The sequence below is a fragment of the Cryptomeria japonica genome, chromosome 6 (assembly GCF_030272615.1).
Source record: "Cryptomeria japonica chromosome 6, Sugi_1.0, whole genome shotgun sequence".
Taxonomy (NCBI): Eukaryota; Viridiplantae; Streptophyta; class Pinopsida; order Cupressales; family Cupressaceae; genus Cryptomeria; species Cryptomeria japonica.
Window position 1 is genome coordinate 448,258,648 of NC_081410.1, and position 7,369 is coordinate 448,266,016.

A 7,369-nucleotide genomic window follows, 5' to 3' on the forward strand; every position below is an offset into this window, starting at 1 on the left:
CTATACTCGCATCTTTTAGGAGGCAATAGGTCGAATTGTTATGGTTTTACATTCATTAATTTTGATCAATTAACCATGCATGCAATGACTTATTGAGTGTTTGTGTTTCAGATACAGATTCCAAATTTCACACACATTTTTGGCGGCCACCGTGGGGCAAGAAACTCAAATTTTTAGGCCTCGTAGATCATCAAAATTTTACCTTTTGGATTTTGTCTATATCTGCAAAAACTCATACGACATTATATTCATTAAAGTATGATATTCTATCTTCTGTCATACGGTCAAGTGAGAAAACTCGTACGAATTACTGTTTTCTCATACGATCAAGTGAGAAAACTCGTATGAATTAAGTTGTTTTCTTGTATGAAAAACAAAGAGGTTTTTAGGGGTTTTTTGACATGAATTTTCTTATGCTAATGCTAACCCTGATCTGTTTTCTATCTATCTAAGTGTTTTTCACAGCCTGACAAGTTTTTGCAGAACATTTGTCCAAGAATATGTCTGTATTGCTAAAAAACTATATGATTAATGATTCGTTGTTTTTGTAGGTTGCCTAAGGAGATTCAAGCAAACTTTGTGGATTCTTAATTATTTTCTAGGCACCTAAATTGCGATGTGGTAAATAGACAAATCTATTTTTCATGTTTGAGAAAAGTCTAAAAGGTAGGAGAGTATGCTCTTGTCTGCACAGACAATCAGAAATACAAACCCTTGAAGCTTTTATAGTTTGAGATTTGTGTTCCTTTAGCGGGCCTATCGCAGTGGGAAAAAGTAATCACCTTGTGAGAATGACCCAAGTGAGTACAACTAGACCCAAGCATTCCGACTCACTATAATAAATAGGCCTCTTTGAGATTAAAGTCTCGGAGGATGGAACTATTTGATTTTTCTCTTCGAGATTTCTCATATTAGGCATTTTATAGGGCGTCGCAGACTCAATCATGCTTGTGTGACTATATCTTGCTTGGTACCTTGTCGGGCTATAGGCCTTAATTGTGCTTGTGCGACTTCAAGGGGTAATTTCAAATGTAAACCCTTACTAAGAACTCTAGGATAGAAGCTACTCGGTTCACGTCCGAAAGGGGGATAATCTTTGTGCAAGAGAGATAGTAACTATCCCAAGACATTTTCCATATCATGGCCCCATTAGCGTTTGGAGTCGGCTAATACAGAGTTGAGAATCCATTGCGTGAGACTCAGTGGCCATATTCTGATTAGCTATTGGGTGTGTACCTATGTTTGCAAGCAAAGGTTTTCTCCCTCAGCCAACTTCCTTAGGATTAATGTGTTGTGCTTGAATTCATTTTACATCTTGCATGTTTGTTGTCTCTCTATCCTTGAACTATCTAAAACTATCACTGAACAATTTGAAACTGGAAAACCTGGATAATCAACTGAAGCATCAAACTCAACGGTCAAAACCCTGTTTCCTATCAAAACTCAAATCTTCAACTTCAATAGTTTGTCTCCATACTCCCTAACTTGACTTCAGTTCTATATATTGTAGAAGTGGATGAACTACTTGTCATTGAATGCAAACCCTAGCATGCATACTATATTCTTTTACCTCTAGAGCTTCATCGACCATTAAAAACCCTCCAAGATTGTCGCCTATCAACTTTAGGGTTTTAGTATCCTAATACTCATGAGGGAGATTATAGAGTCATATCCATAGTGGAACAATATCAATCTCCTCCTCCTTGAGGTCAAAGTTCAGCCTCCATTCTTTAATAACAAACCCTTTCCCCCATGAGAAAAGGACCGCTATTTATTATTCATTCCTTATCTTACTCACTTAGATTGATGACAAGGTAAAACCCATTTGGGAGGGTTTTCAACACGTAGGCCTCTCCCAAGTTAGTATCAACCCACGACCTAACTCTGGAGAAAGCAAGCCAGTCTGCATATCATTTCGTGTTCAAAAGGATCTACTTTTTAACATTTGAACTGAAATATTCCATTCATAGTTATCTACAAGTATGGAAACTACAATTGCGTTCTCTGAAATTTTGCATACCTTTTTTGTTTGCGTCTCCAGGCTAGCCTTCTTTGGTCTGCAAAATTTCTTTTCGATCATTCTAAAATCCACCCGAGGTCTCGAATGAATAGATGAAAAACCCCATTTATTTCTATCCCATTCCCTTCTTTGTGAATGCATCTTTTCCAATTTTTCACAACATGAAAGCATCAACTTTCTTGTCCCTTCCATGCCCGATACGATGGCTGCCACTCCCTATTTTGACAACCTTCGATTCTGTGACCTTTGTAGTTCCAAATTTGCCTTTGGCGTCCTTCTACGAAACCCTAGCTCCGCCATGCTTTTTTTGAACTAATATTGTTGTTAGAAAATATAAATTGATTTACTTAAACAATAAAGACAATTTATCTAAAGTATGTGAAAGAGGATAAATTAAATAATTAAATTATTTAATTAATATTAGAAAAAATTAAATAATTAAATAATAAAAAATATTTAATTATGAAGTTGGAGTGAAATTTGAATTTTGATTTTGAAGTGGAGAAATGAGGTGAAATTAGAAGAACAAAGTTAAATTAATTAAATAATTTAAATAATTTAATTCATAAAGAGAAATAAATTAATAAAATTAGCATTCGAGGCACGAGACAACGTTAGGTGTCTACAATGACCATAATTTTCAATATTATTAGGAACTTGTGATAGTCTTAACATTATTCTCTGCAATAAATTATATGTTTTTGGGGTTTGAAATTTGAATTGTATATTTCGAAGAGCAGAACAACAAGGTGCAAAGAGGAGAGAATAAATTACCAAAAGGTAAATTAAAATAAAGAGGAGAAAGGTTTACTTGGTGCATTAGAGATCAAATTATAGAGCATACAAATAAATTACTGGGTACAATTAAGTTACATTTTGTTACATAAAATAGTATTAGTTTTGATGGTTGTTTATTTATTTTTTAAATTTTAAAAATACCAATTGATCTATAATTATAGAATGTAAATTAAAAAATTATTAGAGAATAAAGTGTTCAAAATAAAATAGTAATTACTTATAAAATATAAATACTAAATAAAATAGCTATTAGTGAAAGTTAAAAATAAATATGTATAGAATGTATATTAAATAAATTTTTATTAAGGATTGAATAGGTTTTGAGGGGACTCAAAACCCCTTACAACAAGTTTTGAAGGGACTTGAAACCCTCAGATTTTACATGGATCTAGAACCCAAAGAAGAACGTTGCCCTAAGATACAATATAGACATCCAACAACCTATCCTCGGCCTAACAACAAAGTATAATCACTGAAGAGCCATTTGAAAAAAGAAAAAAACCAAAGCCATACTCCAGAAATCTTAGACCAACATAGCCATAGGGGTTTTCCATGTACCCTCAACCTTAACAATGAGTTTTTGAAAGGCTCCCATAACCTTAATCTTAAGAATGAACAAAACTGAGTTAATCATACCCTCCAAGATCACCACCTCAATAGAGGAAAAAGGAGAGAAATTAGTAAAAAAACTAGCCTCAATTCCCATACAGCCAAGAGACAAGGCATCATTAGCCTCCCACCAACACCTCCCAACATCAACCGTAGCACCAACTCCACCTCAATAGGAGAAATTTTATCTCTAGCACCACTCAGGGCCACCTCTAAAGAAGATAGGGCCACCTCTATAGGAACAAACAAAGAAAACCAAGGATGTTGAGATAAAAGCAAAAAGGCCAGCACCGAAGAAGCAAGAAGAGAGAAACCAACAACAGGGCCAACAAAGATAGAGACAACCATAATAGCCCATAGGGTAGGCACATTAAAGAATGCTAAGGGGACAAAAACACTTGACCACCCCCTCACAAAAAACAAAATCAACTTGAAGGGGTAAAGGCATGATAACAACAAGAAAGAACTACTCCCCCCAAGAACAAAGCAATAGCTTTGAGAGCCACAAAATGAGGGCACATGAAGAGGCAGAAAAGGCTCCCAAAAGGCACAACAAAACATACCCCAAAAAGCTTTTTCCATAAAAGCATCATGTCCAAAATCCAAAACAAAGAACATACCCTGAAAGGGCTAGAGAGACCCCCCTTAGGCTACCACAAAGGGATTAAACCCTAATAGGGCATCCACAGAAAGAGAGGGCCAAAGGATAAGAGAAAACCCCCAACAAAGGCATTAGCCCCCACAAAGCAAAAAACCAAAGTAAAGCCCAAACCAGAGAAGAGGTCGTCCAAAGGACGAAACCAACAAAGACATAACTGGACCAGCGATGACAACCCTTTGTCAAACCTTCAAAAATACACATAGAGCACATACAATACCAACTGTTCTCAAGATTTTGAGAAAAAAATGAAGGACATCATGCTCGAACAGAGACGACCCTAATATAGGAGATCAACAAGGTCATAGAGAGAAGCAAAGGGAGCTTCCCAAGCTGGGCACGAGACCTGACCGAGCAGGATGATCCACCAAACTCGGGCCAAGGTAAAACCGTGCCCACCTGAGCCATCTACCTTCCCATAATTGTCTCATTCACCTAAATCCTCCACTTCCTCCACTGAAACCCTAGCTTTGCCTGCTCGCTTGCTCTTGTGTGCCATTTTGCTTGTTAGTAACCACAACACACTCCTATGTTGTGATTGTTAAACACATCAAATTTTAAATTAAATAGTTTTTAGGTAATACATTGGTTAAAAAAGCGAATAAAATAGTAATTTGATAAAAATGAAAATAGTAAATAAGTTTTTTTTTGGTCAGTATTAGATTTTTGTATTAACTTGAACTATCAAACAATAGATAGTTCATAAAATCATCATCCCAAAAATCTTCTACAAAGAGCCACCCATCAATTCTAACACACCATAGTACCTTATAACATCTCACAACCACTACAAAATATGGAAAGACGATGTGTAATAGTATAAAGGGCACATTTTCTTCCCAACAGATACCAAAAAATACTGCTAACGATACCTATATCACTATCTAAAACGTTGTTAATCTAAACATATAGAAAATTCAACTAATAGCTATCATTAGCATGCTCCTCATTGAACCTGTCCAAGGTTCTCATCGCCTCCTCTATATGTGCCCTTGATATCAATTCTCGACCCATCTCCACCCTCGCCACTTCATGCACTGTGTTTGTAGCCGCTTCAACCCGCATCAACCTTGCAAAAGTTTTAAAGACCTCCCAACAAGGTCATGCCAATGCTCGGCATCTCACTTTCAAATCATCTTCCGACTAGGGAACAAATGGGATATGGTTCGTATTTTCCTCCGTTCCTTTAGAAATAATAATGCCAACCCTTGGGACAACCCATTCAAGTATGGATTCTATATCGCCCAGAAAATCTTTTGTGATTAATTCCTTCAATGTACTTGTCTAATCTTATCCACTACATCATCAAATTCTAAACCCCAAGCAACAATTAAAGAAAAAATCTCCATTTTAGTCCTATATCTGTGACTAATATGCACAATGTGCTCACTTAGTAATAGCTTAACCACCTCCAAAAGCCTTTCATCCTTGTATAGAAAGAGTCCTTGTATGTGCTTCTTTGAAACCTTCCCCATAAACGACACTAATTTCTTCGTCATTTTGAAGGCTTCCATTTTCTACTTGCTATAGTGTCGTCACCTTTGAGTTCATTTTCCAATTCTCTGCAATTTGTTTTCAAAGAAACCAATATGAAAAAATGATATGCATAGCCACCAAATAACCATAAAACATACAACACCTCATTCATTCCACCCGACACCAACGTCCTACTTCACTGCCATAGGCCTGAATCATAAATACACTATCGTATAAACTTCGTCCTTGCTTTTCTTTATAGTTTGTCCACACGATCTGACATTTACTCCACCTCTAACTTATGCCATTTATCATGTCCTTCAACTAATGATGTGTCCATCCATCATCCTTGGGGTTGTCATATTCATCATATCTTCATCCACGCCATCATTCTGCAGATTGCAAATATCTTCCAATTGATATTCATGCACAACTTCGAACATGCTAGCCCACTTAGCCCATTTAGATAGAACATTAGGCTCTTTTGTTTCCTTCTCTTTGCACACGACTGACTTTAAAGTCATTAAAACAGTTCAAATCACATTTAATTTTCTGAACAAACATATTTAACATCCATGCTTGTATTTCCCCCTTAATGATTGCATTGATTATGATCAATAAATCCCCTCCAAATTTAATTTTTTAAAACCAAAATTTGATCCCCACTCTATCGCAAGAGTGCAACTTGCACCTCGGCTTCATTGTTTGTGCCCCTCTCCAGACCTTTGGCATCCCATACAACAAGATTACATTTCCAATCCCTAAACACCACCCTTGCACCAAATTCACCTAGATTTCCTTTTGATGCCCCATCAAAATTTGCCTTGATCCACCCTTCTTCCGGTGGTGTCCATTTACCATTTAAATGCACCCGAGCATCCCTTAGAAATGAATCATCTCGACTAGGCCCATGAATGGGCCTGCATAGTAAATAAAATTTATTTATATCTATGTCTATAATTTTATATTTATTATTTTTGTATTTAAGTTTGTCAGATAATCTTATTTCATAAAAGATATACTTTTATGTAATCTTGGTTTCCTTATGTTTTTAGGTAGTAACTTTATTTATTCTTTATGAACTTTTTGTTTGGACTATTCATGCTAATTTTATAAGAATAAATTTAGTAATAGTTGATTTGGAATCACAAATGATTTGTTTTAGTATTTGTTTTTAGTATCTTTATCCTAGCAAGAATGCATTGCCAAATGATAAACTTTGAAAATGAAGAGCAACAAAGACAACATCGAAGAGAATATGATCGAAATTATTTGAGACAACAACATGAACAAATGGATAATACACAAAGAGAGGAAGTGGGAAGTCTTGAAAATGAAGAGCAATGAAGAAAATGACAAAGAGAATTTGCTCAAAATTATATGAGACAACAATGTGAACAAATAAATGATACACAAAGATGAGAAGAAAGAGTTCGTTGAAACCAAAATAATAGATAAAGACGTGTTACACGTAAGGTAGCTATGATAGTGGAATAAATTGAAGCATAAATGAGTGAACATGCAGATGAGATGATAACACATTGTACATGAACATCTTAACATGAGTAATACATATTGAGAAGAAGAATACGAAGAGTTATGCATTCATATCAATTGAATGTGATAAAAAAACAACAAATATAAGTGTGCAAACGTGAATTGGTTCTAAGACAACGTCAATCTCATGAGAATGCTAAGGTTAGTTTTGAAGGGATGAATTCTATTACAATATATCGTATGTTACAAACACCAAATAATAGAGTACAAGATGTTTTGAAGACTTTACAAATGATATTTTGACATAGACT

General features: G+C 35.5%; 1 protein-coding gene across 2 annotated transcripts in view; it reads left to right on the forward strand.

Annotated features, from left to right (window-relative positions):
• The window catches only part of LOC131856103 (uncharacterized), a 59,671-nt gene that overhangs the window by 24,544 nt on the left and 27,758 nt on the right, over positions 1 to 7,369 (forward strand). The window lies entirely within an intron of this gene.